The sequence below is a fragment of the Bubalus kerabau genome, chromosome 3 (assembly GCF_029407905.1).
Source record: "Bubalus kerabau isolate K-KA32 ecotype Philippines breed swamp buffalo chromosome 3, PCC_UOA_SB_1v2, whole genome shotgun sequence".
NCBI lineage: Eukaryota > Metazoa > Chordata > Mammalia > Artiodactyla > Bovidae > Bubalus > Bubalus kerabau.
In genome coordinates, this window is record NC_073626.1 from 60,272,900 (window position 1) to 60,291,433 (window position 18,534).

An 18,534-nucleotide genomic window follows, 5' to 3' on the forward strand; every position below is an offset into this window, starting at 1 on the left:
GGTTCAGGGCTGTCTGTCTGGAGCCTAGGATATAAATAGCTAGGCTGTTCTTCCTTCGTTCATGTGTCTTTCACTTAAGTCCATTGCTGCTGTATATCCTGCTTCATAGGATAATTCATATTTATTAATGCTATTTATACTCTTCCTCGGAGAAGGCAATGGCAACCCACTCCAGTACTCTTGCCAGGAAAATCCCATGGATGGAGGAGCCTGGTAGGCTGCAGTCCATGGGGTTGCTAAGAGTCGGACACGACTGAGCAACTTCACTTTCATTTTTCACTTTCATGCATTGGAGAAGGAAATGGCAACCCACTCCAATGTTCTTGCCTGGAGAATCCCAGGGACGAGGGCTGCCATCTCTGGGGTCACACAGAGTCGGACACAACTGAAGCGACTTAGCAGCAGCAGCAGCAGCAGAAGTGACTTAGTAGCAGCAGCAGCATACTCTTCCTCTGATGCTACATTCTTAATATATTTCATTTGCTTTAATAACACAGTTCAATACTGACCATTTTGTAAAAGTGATGTGTATTATTAGATTGGCTTTCAAGGTTTTGTATAAATAATATCCCAAACGCTGTTTTTCCTCAGTTTAATCCAACACAGATTTGTTTCCAGCCATGCAAGTTCTTGTTGTCCTGTCTCTCTCAAATGAAGTGTGGAGTAATGCTGTAGTTCCCAAATATCAGTTAGTAGATGGGTGGCCTTCTTACTGTATAAAACCACCTGAAAGTCTTGTTCAGTTACATATAGATTTCTCAATCCTTTCCCCAGATTTACTAAATCAACTCTTTGTGGATGGGACATGATTGTCTCTTGCAGAGCAAAGTGCTTACCATATATCCTATAACCAGAATGTCTGGGTTTGAATTTTGGCCTCTACATATATTAGATGTGAAACTTTGGGTACGTCATTAAAACTCTCAATTCCCAGTTTCCTGACCTGTAAAATGGGAGTAATAATGGTGCCTACCTCAGATGGCTGTTGTGGGGATTAAATGAGCTAATAGTTGTAGAGTATTTTTTTTTTTTAACAGTTTCAGGCATATACTAAGCAGTATCTAAGCATGTGTTAAATAGATAAATCAGAATTTACCCTTGATGATTTTAACACAAACAAATTTATGAATCAATGGAATGGAATGAGGCTCTGAAATGCTTGACCTGTTTCTCATTGAAGATATACCCTTTTATCTATTTCCAGTGGTTCTCAGCAGGGCTACTACTGCCCCAGCCACTTCTTTTCAAAATATGTGGAGGAACTTTTGGTTGTCACAATATTTTGATTGGTTCTGTTAATGCTGATGGGGGCAGAAAGAACTGGGAGTTGGTCGAAAGGAGACACACTGACCCACAGATGCCAAGAAGCCTGGACTAGCAAGTCAAAGGGCAGTCTCTGGGGGCAGATGAGGGGCCCTGGAATCCAGTAGTGTCAGGAAGCATTCAACAGGAGGCTTCCTGTGTGCTGTTTTGGATCTGTCAGGAATTCTCTGTTCCTTATTAATTCCTGAATATTCAGGAATTAAGAGGAGAGGCAAGCCTCTCTGGGGCTGAGGAATCCAGGCATTTCCTTCATTAGTTTTTCTATATGGTTATAAGTACCCTCTTCCTTTTTATGAACCATATGGTAAAAGTGATTATTTACAACTCTTTCTCTCTTTAATATGGATCGCCTATGTTTTGTAAGTCTGGAATTTTAATCTTTATCTTTGCTGAGGATAACTACAGTATATATGCCCACACCATGTTGATTAAAACACCTTTGCTCCATCAGAGCTTTGGTCCCCGTGTCTTGCTTTCTCTCTCTCTCTCTCTCTCTCTCTCTCTCTCTCTCTCTTTCTCAGGCTATTTCTTTGGAGCACAGAGGCTCTCTGAGTTCACTTTCCAGTCCGGGCTTCTAAGACCCTCTAGAGAAGGCGCTTTCTCCCCATCGAGAGGGCGCCTGAGGCCTCCGTGAACAGAGCAAGTCCTGTGCAGGGGCTTTATTGGCTTTCTGCATAAACCAAGGAATATCAGCCTCTTTCTCTCTGCTTTACTTTCTTATCGGTCGACTCCAGACCACCAGGTTCCGGTCCATTAAAGGACCTCAACATAGTAGGGTGGGAATACGGATGGACTCTAAGACAAATCTCACGGAGGTGAAATCAAGGTAGAAGTGATGCAATCTGAGCTCGTGACTTGCCTCAGGAATCATGTCAGAAGATGATGGCCTGAGATACTGGGCTAGTGTTTGTAGGCAGCCTCTAGGAAAGGGAGCTTCCCTGGTGGCTCAGTGGTAAAGCATCTGACTGCCAATGCAGCAGATGCAGGTTCAATCTCTGGGGTTGGGAAGATCCCCTGGAGAAGGAAATGGTGATCCACTCCAGTAGTCTCACCTGGGAAATCCTATGGACAGAGGAGCCTGGTGGGCTACAGGCCACGGGATCACAGGAGTCAGACATGCTTTAGCAACTATAACCACCACCACCACTAGCCCTTTATAACACAGGCATTGACAAGACTCAGGGACTTAGTCCTAATAAAGAAGTGAGTGTATCAGGTTGCTGTCGATCCCTCAAGGGAAATAGCTGAGCCTCCATGCACTGGGCTGCGGATGAGTAAACTTTACTACCTGACGTAAGGTTGGTTCTGAAGTTTCTCATCAGCCATGGAATGTGGAGATCAGGTGCTCCTGACTCCTACAGACAACGTCACTTTGGGGCTTTTCTGCAGGATAGAGACTAGGATGAAGTAAATGAGGACCTTGGGTGTAGACTTTAAAGAGGCCATCTTTCTCAGGGCCCTGCAAGTGAGTGTCTCTTTAAATTTTTCACCCTAGGTACCTCAAACAGCACATCATAGTCTCAAACTTGCTCTTAAACCAACTGGATTTGAAAACTTCATTGTTGGTGGGTCTGCCTTACAAAGTAGTGCTCAGTGGGGCTTGTGAATGGCACCAGTGCCAAGTGCTTTCTATGCTGCCCATGCCTGGGGTATCTTTACATGCTTGACAGCTGTGTCGAAGGTTGATCAAAATGCTACTTCCAGAGCTTCTGCACGCAGGTGTGGCAGTCCACCTACTTTCCCAAAGACTGTGACTCATTGGGAAAGATGCTGATGCCAGAAAAGATGGAGGGCAGGAGGAGAAGAGAGCGACAGAGGATGAGGTGGTTGGATGGCATCACGGACTCAATGGACATGGGTTTGAGCAAACTCAGGGAGATAGTGAAGGACAAGGAAGCCTGGCAAGGGTCAGTTCAGGGGGTTGCAAAGAGTTGGACATGACTTATCGACTGAACAACAAAGGGCATTTTTAAAAAGTTTTGGTCTACATTATTGAAGAGGCAAAATTAAGCATAGCCATCTCTGTGCATTAGATTGCAGTGAATGACTTGAGTCAGTTAAATAAAATAGTTATGAATGTTTGATGTCTAAAGAGCTGCAAATCGTGATTAGGCCTTTACTGTTGCCAAATTTGCATTTTGATGCTTTTACAACTTGTTGAAACGAGTCCGCCTGAGTGAATCAACAAAAACAACTAAAGTTAAAATGTCTCAGTGATAAATATATATATATATATATTTAGATAATGTTTTTCTTTGTAAAATGCCCTCATTGTAATGCAGGATTTTTCATAGCTGGGTACTTTTACTCCAGTTCTGATCGTTAGCACTCATACAGATTTACAAAGCTGTTAACCAAAGTCTGTTTATGGCAACAACGTGCCTTTGCGTATCTTATTACTATGTTTTGTGAAGCACTAGCCAGGAAAACACTACTTGTGCTATCACAGTGTGAGCAAGCAAGTTTGTTCAGTTTCCCTGCATGTATTTGCCTGGTGTTCTGGTGTTAAAAGTATTGCAGTGCAGTGGTTATTGGCTTGCCCTAGTGAGACCAACCTAGACAGCATATTCAAAAGCAGAGACATTACTTTGCCAACCAAGGTCCATCTATTCAAGGCTATGGTTTTTCCAGTGGTCATGTATGGATGTGAGAGTTGGACTATAAAGAAAGCTGAGTGCCGAAGAATTGATGCTTTTGAACTGTGGTGTTGGAGAAGACTCTTGAGAGTCCCTTGGACTGCAAGGAGATCCAGCCAGTCCATCCTAAAGGAGATCAGTCCTGGGTGTTCACTGGAAGGACTGATGCTGAAGCTGAAACTCCAATTCTTTGGCCACCTGATGCGAAGAGCTGACTCATTGGAAAAGACCCTGATGCTGGGAGGGATTGGGGGCAGGAGGAGAAGGGGACAACTGCCGGAAGCCAGCACGAGAGTCCCCACCCATGACAAGGCCATGTGGGAGAGTTCTGGTGGGCAAGGCCAGCCAGAACTCGAGGGGTGCCCCTCTGGGCCTGCCTGAGTGTCTACCCCAAAACCAGAATCTGTTTTACTATTTTAAGACTTTCACCAACTCTTCTGACATTAACGGGGGGGCTATCCCCAACCAACTTTATCTGTAAGAAAATAAACTTAAAACTCCAGTAAATAAGTCTTCTGGGCATAATAGGAGTGTTTCAATTCAAACCCCTCTGATGACTTTCTAGCTTGCCTGACAGGTTTGTTCATATTCACAGCCTCCCAACCACGAGAGGCACGGAAAGCTTAAGATATTCTAACAATGCAGAGCTTCTCAGAGAGTTAAAATGGTTAAAATATAACTAGTAGAGGATTTCTTTGTTGAGCTAATGCTTGCTGCCAAGTTTCCATATCCCTTACCTACTGTGTCCCTGGGAGTGTATTGATTAATATAGTTGGTGTATAGAAATGTAAGCAGTAGCTTTAATGTTTGTAACCTTGGACCCTTGAGTTAATTCTTTTCTTGTTATAGCCCACCACACTTTTGCCCTATAGGAATGCTATTTTATCTAATGCTTTCGGAGGGTGGCGCCTGACTTTAGAATAATCACCTTTAGAGAAAAAAAAGTTTTCTGAAGAAAGGGTCATAAAATGTTAACAGGCCTCCTGGCCAGAAGATGATGTAAATCACCTAAAACTTTTGCATATGATAAGTTTGCAGAAAGAAAGCCTGGCTTTGATAAGGATAAAGGACTGCTGACCTTGCATGACTCTACCCCTTCCTCCATTATCCTCTATGCACAACTTAAGGTATAAAAACTACTTTGGAAAATAAAGTGCGGGCCTTGCTCACCAAAGCTTGGTCTCCCCATGTCGTTCTTTCTCTTTCCTTTTCCTATTCAGGCTGATTCCATGGAGCACAGGGGCTCTCTGCGTTCACTTTCCTACCTGGGGTTCTAAGACCCACTCAAGAAGGTGCCTAAGGTGGGGCACCTTCTGCGATTTGAGAGGGCGCCTGCGGCCTACGTGAGCAGAGTAAGTCCTGTGCTGGGGCTTTTTTGGCTTTCTGCGTAAACCAAGGAATATCAGCCTCTTTTGTCTCCTCTATTTTCTTAACTGCAAAATTCTTTCCTTATCTCTTTATCTATTCTTTCGCGGATGCCGTCCTCCCGAGGGAATCCCTGGATCCAACCAGGGCTGGACCCCGGTAGACGACAGAGGATGAGATGGCTGGATGGCATCACCGACTCAATGGAAATGAGTCTGAGCGAACTCCGGGAGTTGGTGATGGACAGGGAGGCCTGGCGTGCTGCGGTTCATGGTGTTGCAAAGAGTTGGACATGACTGAGCGACTGAACTGAACTGAACTGAGTGAGATAAAACAAAACAGAATATGAGTATGTGTCTGTACCTCTTGATTTTATGGTGGATGTTGAGTGTCCAAGGAATGCTGAGATTAAATTCTGGATGACTAAAACCAGACCTACTGCTGGTCTAATGTTATCAATATAAGTTTGTGTGACTGAGGCTCCTTGAAAAAAAGGGGCATGGATGGCTTTTGTAGAAGAGAGAATATACGTATAGGGCAGGGGAAGAGGGAGGAAATGAGAGAGAAGGAGGGATGTTGGGCAGTTAGAACTCTTGGAAGACTATTTGTTAAAAAAACAGTTAACAAAAACTTGGAAATTGTGACTTCCCAGTGGCCCAGTTGTTAAGACTTCAACGTTCCACTGCAGGGGACATGAGTTTGATTTCTGTAATTAGTGATGTTGAGCGTCTTTCCATGTGTTAGTTGGCCATCTATTTCTCTTTTTTTGAAAAATGTTTTTTCAGGTCCTCTGCCTACTTTTTTTTTTTTTTTTGTAGTTGTATGAGTTTATATATTTGTATATATATGGGCTACAATGCCTTATTGTATATATCATTTGCAAGCATTTTTTCCCATTCATTAAGCAGGTTGTTGTTTTGTTGAGTTTTCTTCACTGTGCAAAACCTCTTTAGTCTGATGCAGTCTTACCTATTTATGCTTGTGTTCCCCTTGCCTGAGGAGACAGATCCAAAAAAACAATACTGCTAAGATTGATGTCAAAGAACACAGTGCCTATGTGTTCTTCTCAGAGTTTTATGGTTTCATGTCCTGCATTGAAGTCTTTAATTCATTTTGAGTTTGTCGTTGTGTGTTGTGTGAGAAAGTAATCCGATTTCATTCTTTTGCATATAGCTGTTTGGTTATCCCCAAAACTAATTATTGAAGTTCCCCTCTAACCCTGAGGATTAGAGACGACGTTTGGAAATGTTTGGGGCTTTTCACATGGCTTAGTGATAAAGAATCTGCCTGCCAGTGCAGGAGTCATGGGTTTGATCCCCAAGTTGGGAAGATCCCCTAGAGGAGGAAATGGCAACCCACTCCAGTATTCTTACCTGGGAAATGTCATGGACAGAGGAGCCTGGTGGGCTACAGTCCACGGGGTTGCAAAGAGTTGGACATGACTAAGTGACTTGGTGTGGAAATAATATTATAATCCCCTAGCCTAATTTTTCTTTAGGAGAATCAGCTGTAGTTAAACTAGGAAGCAATCATATAGACCTTTAGCTTATCCAGTATGACAAGTTATCCCTTCTCTGAAATATTTGTAGGAATTTCTGGGTTACAGAGCTTATTGCTGGACTCTTTGGGGCAACAAACATAATCTTTCTTCTGAATTTCATTCTGCCTAAGCTTTCTGACACTGTCTAGTCTGTTGGTATGAGGAATTAGCTTGATTGCTTTCTAAATGTTGAACCAATCTTATTCCTGGGATAAACTCCAGTTGGTTATAATGAATTATGTTTTAATATTTTTTTGTATCCAATTTGCTAATATTTTCTTGAAGAGTTTTACATCTAGGTTCATGAGAGCTGTGGGTCTGCAGCTTTATTTTGTTGCAATGCATTTTTTTTTCCTTCCTTTTGATTTTGACATCAGGGTAATGATGACTTCAGAAATCAGTTGGGAAGTGTTCCTTCCTAATTGCATTTTGGAATAGTTTATATAAATATTATTATTTCTTCTCTTAATGTTATGTAAAATTTCCCAGCAAAGTAATCTGTGTCTGGAATTTTCTTTGTTGGACAGTGTTTTTAAAACAATTATTTTGATTTCTTTATTAGAGATAAGACAAGTTTTTGAGCTTTGTCTGTGCCTTGCAAAGAGTTTATCCCTTTCTCAGGCCTGCACCTTAAAGAAGTGTTGCTCAGATCTTACTTGTGAGCACCAGCGGTTGTGAATTTCCCTCATATCTATGGCCACCCAGACATTGTATCCTCACACTTTTCAGCAATTCATTGAAAACATTAGCTGAGCTTTTCTTCTTGGCTTGTCTGGCATCTGGGGGAGTCTGACCCAGGAAGAAGTGCCTATGTCCTGACTCTCACGGAGGGCTCCTGACTTTCCTTTGCTTCAGCCTGGTTTGTTACCCTGTGAGCTCAGTTCTCCAATGTGTTCAAGGAAAGCTGTGATTTTGCAGATCATTCATTTTTTGTTATTGCAAATGGAAGAGTGATTTTCTTTCAGGCTTTCCATAACCTAAAGGGAGCGTGAAGTCTAATACTAGTTTTTTTTTTTTTAATTGAACTTAAATTTCACTTATAAACAAAATGTTTATGTACATATTCATATTTTCTTCCCTTCTTTTAGATAAACTGTAGCACACTGTACATACGTTCCTGCACTTTGACGTTCTTATCTAACATTATATCCTGGAGATGATTTCACAATAGTGTAAAGCAATGCATGCTTGTTTCCGCCCACGGCTGCCCAGTACGAACCCCATCATGTGTTGTCCCTTAGGTGATTCAGTCATCCTTCTATTTCAGGACTCTGTGGTTATTTCCATTCCTTTGCTTTTACAAGTAGTACTGCATAGCTTATCACTTATTATTCTCATTTCTGCACCTTACTTCTGACCTTTAATACCTTTTTATATGTTTAATACAATATTTCCTTCCTGAATTTAATATGGCTATGTTTTGAGGAGCTCTGCACCCAGAATCCCACTCATTCCTTCTTTATGAATTTGAGGCCCCCTCCAGACATTCCCATACTTTTTCAGTTCAGAGTACTCTAAATGTCCTCATAACTTTTCCATGGTCCCCAAAGCTGCTGCTAAGTCGCTTCAGTTGCGTCCGACTTTGTGCGACCCCAGAGACAGCAGCCCACCAGGCTCCCCCGTCCCTGGGATTCTCCAGGCAAGAACACTGGAGTGGGTTGCCATTTCCTTCTCCGATCCCCAAAGCTGAGAACACGCCAAAAAACAAATGAGCAAAAAAAATTCCGAGTAATTCTTTTTACTAAGTAATGAGGTCCAAAAACTTAAGAAATATTTACATTTGAACAACTTAGTAGCTACTTGAAAAAATAATACACATAAAGTTGAAATAGAAAATAACGTTTACATTTTATTCTTAAGTAACCACAGTCATTAATAGGGTGTGTATGACTGCTGGGCACTGTATAACTTCTCAAATCTCGGAATAAGATTGAACATCACCACCCTCGTTTCTGTTCCTTAGTGATTTTCATGAGGTATTTTTTTTTTTTCATCTCAGAAACCACCAGTTATCTTTGCAAAGATATGACATCATTGTCAAAATAAATGTAGTACAATCTAATGTTGAAACTGAGAATACCTTGAGCAACCAGTTCAAGCCATGTCCAACAGATGTCAGTATCACTGTGTTTCCCTCAAAATTTAGAATACCCCATGGTGTCCTTTGGGTTCACAGACACCTCACGGCATCACAGGGCACAGTCTGAGAATCACAGGCCTTCCCATCTTGTTGCTGTCGGCACCATAGATGATTTAAAACTGTGTTACCTATAAACACCTTTGCATCCAAATTAGCTGTCTTCCAGTTTAACAACCAGATTCTACTTTCTGAACACATCATACGGTCATACTTCATTTCTCATTTCTTATTACTATTCTACTATAGGTAAGTAAGTAAGTAAGTGAAGTCGCTCAGTCGTGTCCGACTCTTTGCAACCCTGTGGACTGTAGCCTACCAGGCTCCTTTGTCCATGGGATTTTCCAGGCAATAGTACTGGAGTGGATTGCCATTTCCTTCTCCAGATTCTTCTACTATGTTATTCCTCAAAGACCCAACTCTGAGTCTGTCCTGTTAGACTAGAAAGTCACCTGCCATCTTCTTACTTTCTTATCTACATAATCACTTTCTCATTCCACTGGAAAATAATAAAATCTGTATCTCTATTGACAATTCTTTAAATTCTTAAATTCAATATTTAAAATACTAAATTAAAAAAATCTTATTAATACCTTGTTCCTAATGACCAGCATGAATGCGGAGTTGGAAAGAAATATGCAGTTGTACCCTGTAGATGTAAAAAGCTGAAGGGTATAGATAATAGTAAAATAGAGTTAAAAAAAATTAGGATATGATGAGCTTTCACTATCTATTGCCTTTGTTTAAAATAGAATTTATTTAACTGTTGCTAAGTCACTTCAGTCATGTCCGACTCTGTGTGACCCCATAGATGGCATCCCACCAGGCTCCCCAATCCCTGGGATCCTCCAGGCAAGAACACTGGAGGATCTTGCCATTTCCTTCTCCAATGCATGAAAGCAAAAGGTGAAAGTGAAGTCATTCAGTCATGTCCGACTTAGCGACCCCATGGACTGCAGCCTACCAGGCTCCTTCATCCATGGGATTTTCCAGGCAAGAGTACTGGAGTGGGGTGCCATTGCCTTCTCCTTATTTAATTATAGATTTATGCAAATTAATTTAAAATAATGGTCACGTTTAATAACCAGCTTTAAAAAGTCCTAAAAATTTACCCATCAGCCAGTTTAAGCTGGTTTCAATCACCACTCTTCCTATAGATAAATTTTCATTTAAAAAATTAAAAGGTCACTACAAAGATGTACTATACAGTACAGGGAATATAGCCAATGTTCTATAATAACTATAAATGGTGTATAATCTTTAAAATTTGTGAATCACTATGTTGTATACCTGCAACTTATATAATATTGTAAATCAACTATATCAGAACTAGAAAATATTAAAAAGGCATGGGGATTTTTTGGCTGATGTTCAATTCATTAGGTTGTTGTTACCTCTTAAATTTTACTTGGTGTTTATTATTGCTCTTGCTCTGACGTGTGTTTCAGTTTTTGCCCAATGGAGTTTGAAATTGGCCATAGTTGGAATACATGCACCACTTAAATTGGCAAATAAGACAAATGGAGGCTTCTCTACTCCACCTCCTTCCCTCTTCCATCTGCACAGAGGGCAATTGTTAAACATTATTAACACACCACTGTTCTGATTAAGATATAATTTTAAAATGAAGTAATAAGCTATGTGTAGAGAGATTATGTGTAGAAGAATCATTTTAATTGCAAAAAAAATATGACTCATTGGAAAAGATTCTGATGCTGGGAGGGATTGGGGGCAGGAGGAGAAGGGGACGACAGAGGATGAGATGGCTGGATGGCATCACTGACTTGATGGACATGAGTCTGAGGGAACTCCGGGAGTTGGTGATGGACAGGGAGGCCTGGTGTGCTGCGATTCATGGGGTCACAAAGAGTCGGACACGACTGAGTGACTGAACTGAAAATACTTTAAATTGTAGGTCAGGACTAGTTGATTTAAGATTTTATTTCTGTGAATCACTAGCAGTCATTATAATATACACAAAATATCTAGACACATGGAATAGTGTAGTGTAGTTCAGTTCAGTTCAGTTGCTCAGTCGTGTCCGACTCTTTGTGATCCTATGAACCGCAGCACGCCAGGCCTCCCTGTCCATCACCAACTTGTGGAGTCCACCCAAACCCATGTCCATCGAGTCGGTGATGCCATCCAACCATCTCATCCTCTGTCGTCCCCTTCTCCTCCTGCCCTCAATCTTTTCCAGCATCAGGGTCTTTTCAAATGAGTCAGCTCTTCGCATCAGGTGGCCAAAGAATTGGAGTTTCAACTTCAACATCAGTCTTTCCAATGAACACCCAGGACTGATCGATCTCCTTTAGGATGGACTGCTTGGATTTCCTTGCAGTCCAAGGGACTCTCAAGAGTCTCCTCCAACACCACAGTTCAAAAGCATCAATTCTTTGGCACTCAGCTTTCTTTATAGTCCAACTCTAACATCCATACATCACCACTGGAAAAAGCATAGCCTTGACTAGACGGACCTTTGTTGGCTAAGTAATGTCTCTGCTTTTCAATATACTATCTAGGTTGGTCATAACTTTCCTCCAAGGAGTAAGTGTCTTTTAATTTCATGGATGCAATCACCTACTGCCATGATTTTGGAGCCCCCAAAATAAAGTCTGACACTGTTTCCACTGTTTCCCCATCTATTTCCCATGAAGTGATGGGACCGGATGCCATGATCTTCGTTTTCTGAATGTTGAGCTTTAAGCCAACTTTTTCACTCTCCTCTTTCACTTTCATCAAGAGGCTTTTTAGTTCCTCTTCACTTTCTGCCATAAGGGTGGTGTCATCTGCATATCTGAGGTTATTGATATTTCTCCCGGCAATCTTGATTCCAGCTTGTGCTTCTTCCAGCCCGCGTTTCTCATGATGTACTCTGCATATAAGTTAGATAAGCAGGGTGACAATATAGAGCCTTGACGTACTCCTTTTCCTATTTGGAACCAGTCTGTTGTTCCATGTCCAGTTCTAAATGTTGCTTCCTGACCTGCATATAGGTTTCTTAAGAGGCAGGTCAGGTGGTCTGGTATTCCCATCTCTTTCAGAATTTTCCACAGTTTATTGTGATCCATACAGTCAAAGGCTTTGGCATAGTCAATAAAGCAGAAATAGATGTTTTTCTGGAACTCTCTTGCTTTTTCGATGATCCAGTGAATGTTGTCAATTTGATCCCTTGTTCCTCTGCCTTTTCTAAAACCAGCTTGAACATCTGGAAGTTCACGGTTCATGTATTGCTGAAGCCTGGCTTGGAGAATTTTGAGCATTACTTTACTAGCATGTGAGATGAGTGCAATTGTGTGGTAGTTTGAGCATTCTTTGGCATTGCCTTTCTTTGGGATTGGAATGAAAACTGACCTTTTCCAGTCCTGTGGCCACAGCTGAGTTTTCTAAATGTGCTGGCATATTGAGTGCAGCACTTTCACAGCATCATCTTTCAGGATTTGAAATAGCTCAACTGGAATTCCATCATCTCCACCAGCTTTGTTTGTAGTGATGCTGTCTAAGGCTCACTTGCCTTCACATTCCAGGATGTCTGGCTCTAGGTGAGTGATCACACCATCGTGATTATCTGGGTCGTGAAGATCTTTTTTGTACAGTTCTTCTGTGTATTCTTGACACCTCTTCTTAATATCTTCTGCTTCTGTTAGGTCCATACCATTTCTGTCCTTTATCGAGCCCATCTTTGCATGAGATGTTCCTTTGGTATCTCTAATTTTCATGAAGCGATCTCTAGTTTTTCCTATTCTATTGTTTTCCTCTATTTCTTTGCATTGATCACTGAGGAAGGCTTTCTTATCTCTCCTTGCTATTCTTTGGAACTCTGCATTCAAATGGGTATATCTTTCCTTTTCTCCTTTGCTTTTCACTTCTCTTCTTTTCACAGCTATTTGTAAGGCCTCCCCAGACAGCCAATTTGCTTTTCTGCATTTCTTTTTCTTGAGGATGGTCATGATCCCTGTCTCCTGTACAATGTCAGGAACTTCCATCCATAGTTTATCAGGCACTCTGTCTATCAGATCTAGTCCCTTAAATCTATTTCTCACTTCCACTATATAATCATAAGGGATTTGATTTAGGTCATACCTGAATGGTTTAGTGGTTTTTCCCACTTTCTTCAATTTAAGTCTGAATATGGCAATAAAGAATTCATGATCTGAGCCACAGTCAGCTCCCAGTCTTGTTTTTGATGACCGTATAGAGCTTTTCCATCTTTGGCTGCAAAGAATACAATCAGTCTGTTTTCAGTATTGATCATCTGGTGATGTCCATGTGTAGAGTCTTCTCCTGTGTTGTTGGAAGAAGGTGTTTGCTATGACCAGTGCATTCTCTTGACAAAACTCTATTAGCCTTTGCCCTGCTTCATTCCATACTCCAAGGCCAAATTTGCCTGTTACTCCAGGTGTTTCTTGACTTCCTATTTTCCATTCCAGTCCCATATAATGAAAAGGACATCTTTTTTGGGTTAATGATAAAACCCTCCAGAAAGCATGAATAGAAGGAACACACCTCAACATAATAAAAGCTATATATGACAAACCCACAGCAAACATTATCAGTGGTGAAAAATTGAAAGCATTTCCCCTAAAGTTAGGAACAAGACAAGGGTGCCCACTCTCACTACTACTATACAACATAGTTTTGGAAGTTTGGGCCACAGCAATCAGAGTAGAAGAAGAAATAAAAGGAATCCAGATTGGAGAAGAAGTAAAACTCTCAGTGTTTGCAGATGACATGATCCTCTACCTAGAGAACCCTAAAGACTCCACCAGAAAACCATTAGAGAAAATCAATGAATATAATAAAGTTTCAGGATATAAAATCAACACCCAGAAATCCCTTGCATTCCTATACACTAACAATGAGAAAACAGAAAGAGAAATCAAGGAAACAATTCCATTCACCATTGTAATGAAAAGAATAAAATACTTAGAAATATATCTACCTAAAGAAACAAAAGACCTATATATAGAAAACTATAAAACACTGGTGAAAGAAATCAAAGAGGACACTAATAGATGGAGAAATATACCATGTTCATGGATTGGAAGAATCAATATAGTGAAAATGAGTATACTACCCAAAGCAATCTATAGATTCAATGCAATCCCTGTCAAGCTACCAATGGTATTTTTCACAGAGCTAGAACAAATAATTTCATAATTTGCATGGAAATACAAAAAACCTTGAGTAGCCAAAGCAATGTTGAGAAAGAAGAATGAAACTGGAGGAATCAACCTGCCTGACTTCAGGTACTACAAAGCCACAGTCATCAAGACAGTATGGTACTGGCACAAAGACAGAAATATAGATCAGTGGAACAAAATAGAGAGCCCAGAGATAAATCCAAGCACCTATGGACACCTTATCTTTGACAAAAGAGGCAAGAATATACAATGGATTAAAGACAATCTCTTTAACAAGTGGTGCTGGGAAAACTGGTCAACCACTTGTAAAAGAATGAAACTAGAATACTTTCTAACACTATACACAAAAATAAACTCAAAGTGGATTAAAGATCTAAACGTAAGACCAGAAAGTATAAAACTCCTAGAGGAAAACATAGGCAAAACACTCTCCAACATAAATCACAGCAGGATCCTCTATGACCCACCTCCCAGAATATTGGAAATAAAAGCAAAAATAAACAAATGGGACCTAATTAAAATTAAACGCTTCTGCACAACAAAAGAAACTATAAGCAAGGTGAAAAGACAGCCTTCAGAATGGGAGAAAATAATAGCAAATGAAGCAACTGACAAGGAATTAATCTCAAAAATATACAAGCAACTCCTGCAGCTCAATTCCCAAAAAATAAATGACCCAATCAAAAAAATGTGTCAAAGAACTAAACAGACATTTCTCCAAAGAAGACATACAGATGGCTAACAAACACATGAAAAGATGCTCAACATCACTCATTATCAGAGAAATGCAAATCAAAACCACTATGAGGTGCCATTTCATGCCAGTCAGAATGGCTGCGATCCAAAAGTCTACAAGCAATAAATGCTGGAGAGGGTGTGGAGAAAAGGGAACCCTCTAACACTGTTGGTGGGAATGCAAACTAGTACAGCCACTATGGAGAACAGTGTGGAGATTCCTTAAAAAACTGGAAATAGAACTGCCATACGACCCAGCAATCCCACTGCTGGGCATACACACCAAGGAAACCAGAACTGAATGATACACGTGTACCCCAATGTTCATTGCAGCACTGTTTATAATAGCCAGGACATGGAAAAAACCTAGATGTCCATCAGCAGATATACACAATGAACTATTACTCAGCCATTAAAAAGAATACATTTGAATCAGTTCTAATGAGGTGGATTAAACTGGATTCTATTATACAGAGTGAAGTAAGCCAGAAAGAAAAACACCAATACAGTATACTAACACATATATATGGAATTTAGAAAGATGGTAACTTTAACCCTGTATGTAAGACAGCAAGAGACACAGATGTATAGAACAGTCTTATGGACTCTGTGGGAGAGGGCGAGGGTGGGGTGATTTGAGAGAATGGCACTGAAACATGTATATTATCATATGTGAAATGAATCACCAGTCCAGGTTTGATGCATGAGACAGGGTGCTCAGGGCTGGTGCACTGGGATGACCCAGAGGGATGGAATGGGGAGAGAGGTGGGAGGGGGGTTCAGGATGGGGAACACATGTACACCCGTGGCAGGTTCATGTAATGTATGGCAAAACCAATACAATATTGTAAAGCAATTAGCCTCCAATTAAAATAAATAAAGTTATTTTAAAAAGAAACCAAAAACTCAACATTCAAAAAACTAAGATAATGGCATCCAGTCCCACCACTTCAAGGCAAATAGAAAAGGAAAAAGTGGAAAGTGACAGATTTTATTTTCTTGAGCTCCAAAATCACTGTGGATGGTGATTGCAGCCATGAAGTTAAAAGGCACTTCCTGTGCTGAGTAAAAGTGGCCAGAGTTGGGGGGGTGGGGGTGGGGAAGAACTGGACATGGAACAACAGACTGGTTCCAAATAGGAAAAGGAGTACGTCATGGCCGTATATTGTCACCCTGCTTATCTAACTTATATGCAGAGTACATCATGAAAAACACTGGGCTGGATGAAGCACAAGCTGGAATCAAGATTGCTGGGAATAATATCAATAACCTCAGATATGCAGATGACACCACCCTTATGGCAGAAAGTGAAGAAGAACTAAAGAGCCTCTTGATGAAAGTGAAAAAGGAGAGCGAAAAAGTTGGCTTAAAGCTCAACATTGAGAAAAGATGATGGCATCCGGTCCCATCACTTCATGGCAAGTAGATGGGGAAACAGTGGAAACAGTGGCCGCCTTTATTTTTCTGGGCTCCAAAATCACTGCAGATGGTGATTGCAGCCATGAAATTAAAAGACGCTTACTCCTTGGAAGGAAAGTTATGACCAACCTAGATAGCATATTCCAAAGCAGAGACATTACTTTGCCAATAAAGGTCCGTCTAGTCAAGGCTATGGTTTTCCCAGTGGTCATGTATGGATGTGAGAGTTGGACTGAAAGCTGAGCGCCGAAGAATTGATGCTTTTGAATTGTGGTGTTGGAGAAGACTCTTGAGGGTCCCTTGGACTGCAAGGAGATCCAACCAGTCCATCCTAAAGGAGATCAGTCCTGGGTGTTCATTGGAAGGACTGGTGTTGAAGCTGAAACTCCAATATTTTGGCCACCTGATGCGAAGAGCTGACTCATTAGAAAAGACCCTAATGTTGGGAAAGTTGAAGGCAGGAGGAGAAGGGGACGACAGAAAATGTGATGGTTGGATGGCATCACTGACTCAATGGACATGAGTTTGGGTGAACTCTGGGAGTTGGTGATGGACAGGGAGGCCTGGAGTACTGCAGTTCATGGGGTCGCAATGAGTCAGACATGACTGGGCAACTGAACTGAGCTGAACCTGGCATTTAGATTATATATGTATGCTTTGTCTCATTCCATAAAAGTTTTTAAGCAGAAAATTATTGTAGAAAGATGGAAAATGAAAAAAAAAAAAAACAGAAAGAAAAAGGAAAGAAGGGAGGAAGAAGTTAAAGAAAAAAAAGAGAGGGAGGGAGGAAATGGAGGAAGAAAGAGAAAGGGTAATTGAACCTTCTCCAACTCCATTAGGTTTACTCTAATTATTTCTGGTATCAAGTGAACTTTCAAACGGAAGGCTTAGATGTTGGGTGCAGTGCTCTTTTAAGCTACAAAGTACATTTTCCATGTTCCATGAACCCCTTAGACTGTGGACTTGTTTATATGTGGCATAGACTTAACAGACCTTGGGCTTTGTGATCATAACCCTGTAAACTGTAGAGCTGACATTGCCATGAGAATGACCAAAACCTCAAAATCTGCAATTTGCACCCTGGATTTTCATGTTCAATGATATTTAAAAGCATGTTATGTTATTGTAAAGATATTTCAACTTGTCCATTTCATTTTTAAGATTTAAATGATATCTTTTAATGGTTTAAGCTGTTGAAATCCACTTTATTAGGACAAAGTATAGGCTAGTCTACTTTTAGGTGAATTTCTAGTTTGGATTGAGTTGGGAGATAAACCTGCAGAGGGCAGAGGAGAGAAGAGGGTATACCTGTTATGACCATAATTGGGATTTTCAGTGTAGTGTTTCATGGTAATTTTCATGGCAGTTGAACTAAAATTCATCCTTTCTTAATACGTGGTTCTATTTGTTGGACTGTGAAATACTTAAGCACCAAGAATCTACTGCCCTAGCACCTACTGTAGTCCCCAGCATGTAGCAGGTGATTTCAACCATCTCTAGTGACTTCAGGTATCTTCTATGTGTTGACAACTTTTGTAATTTTGTGTTGTAACTTTAGTCCAGGTTTTGTTTTGGTTTCAGACCCACTTTGATCAAGACCCCTCCTTGGTTGGGAATTCTCTGGTTGTCCAGTGACTAAGACTTGGTGCTTTTACTGCTGGGGCCCAGGTTCAATCCCTTGTTGGGCAACTAAGATCCCACAAGCTGAGTGGTGCAACCAAAAAAAAAAAAAGACCCCCACTTGGTTGGCCTACAGGTATTTCACACTCATTGTGTCCTGAGCTGAGTCCATGTTTTCCACTGAACCTGCTCCTCCTCCAGGGTCCCTTAACTCAGGGAATGAATGTATGGTCGTCCACCCAGTTCTTAGTGAAATCTTCACTCATTTAGGTCCCCAACAGCCCATCCATCACTGGGCCTCTCTGAGTCTCTTCAGATGGATGTCTTGAATCTACTCTCCTTCATCTCTGCTCACACCACTGCAGTCCATCTTACACTCCAGTAGCCCGTTTTCTCTGTTCCCACAGGCATCTCTGTGCTCCAGGCACTGTGGGGACTCTCAAATGTGTACATCTGATCACTTTAGTTCCCTAGTTAAAGTATTTAGTGCTCTTAGAATAAATAAATTCTAAGCTTTCACAATTGGGCATCTTCGAATAAAATTTATTCAAAACTCTATGCTATTTAGGATAAATTCTAAACTCCACTATTTGCATACTTTGGGATAAATTCTAA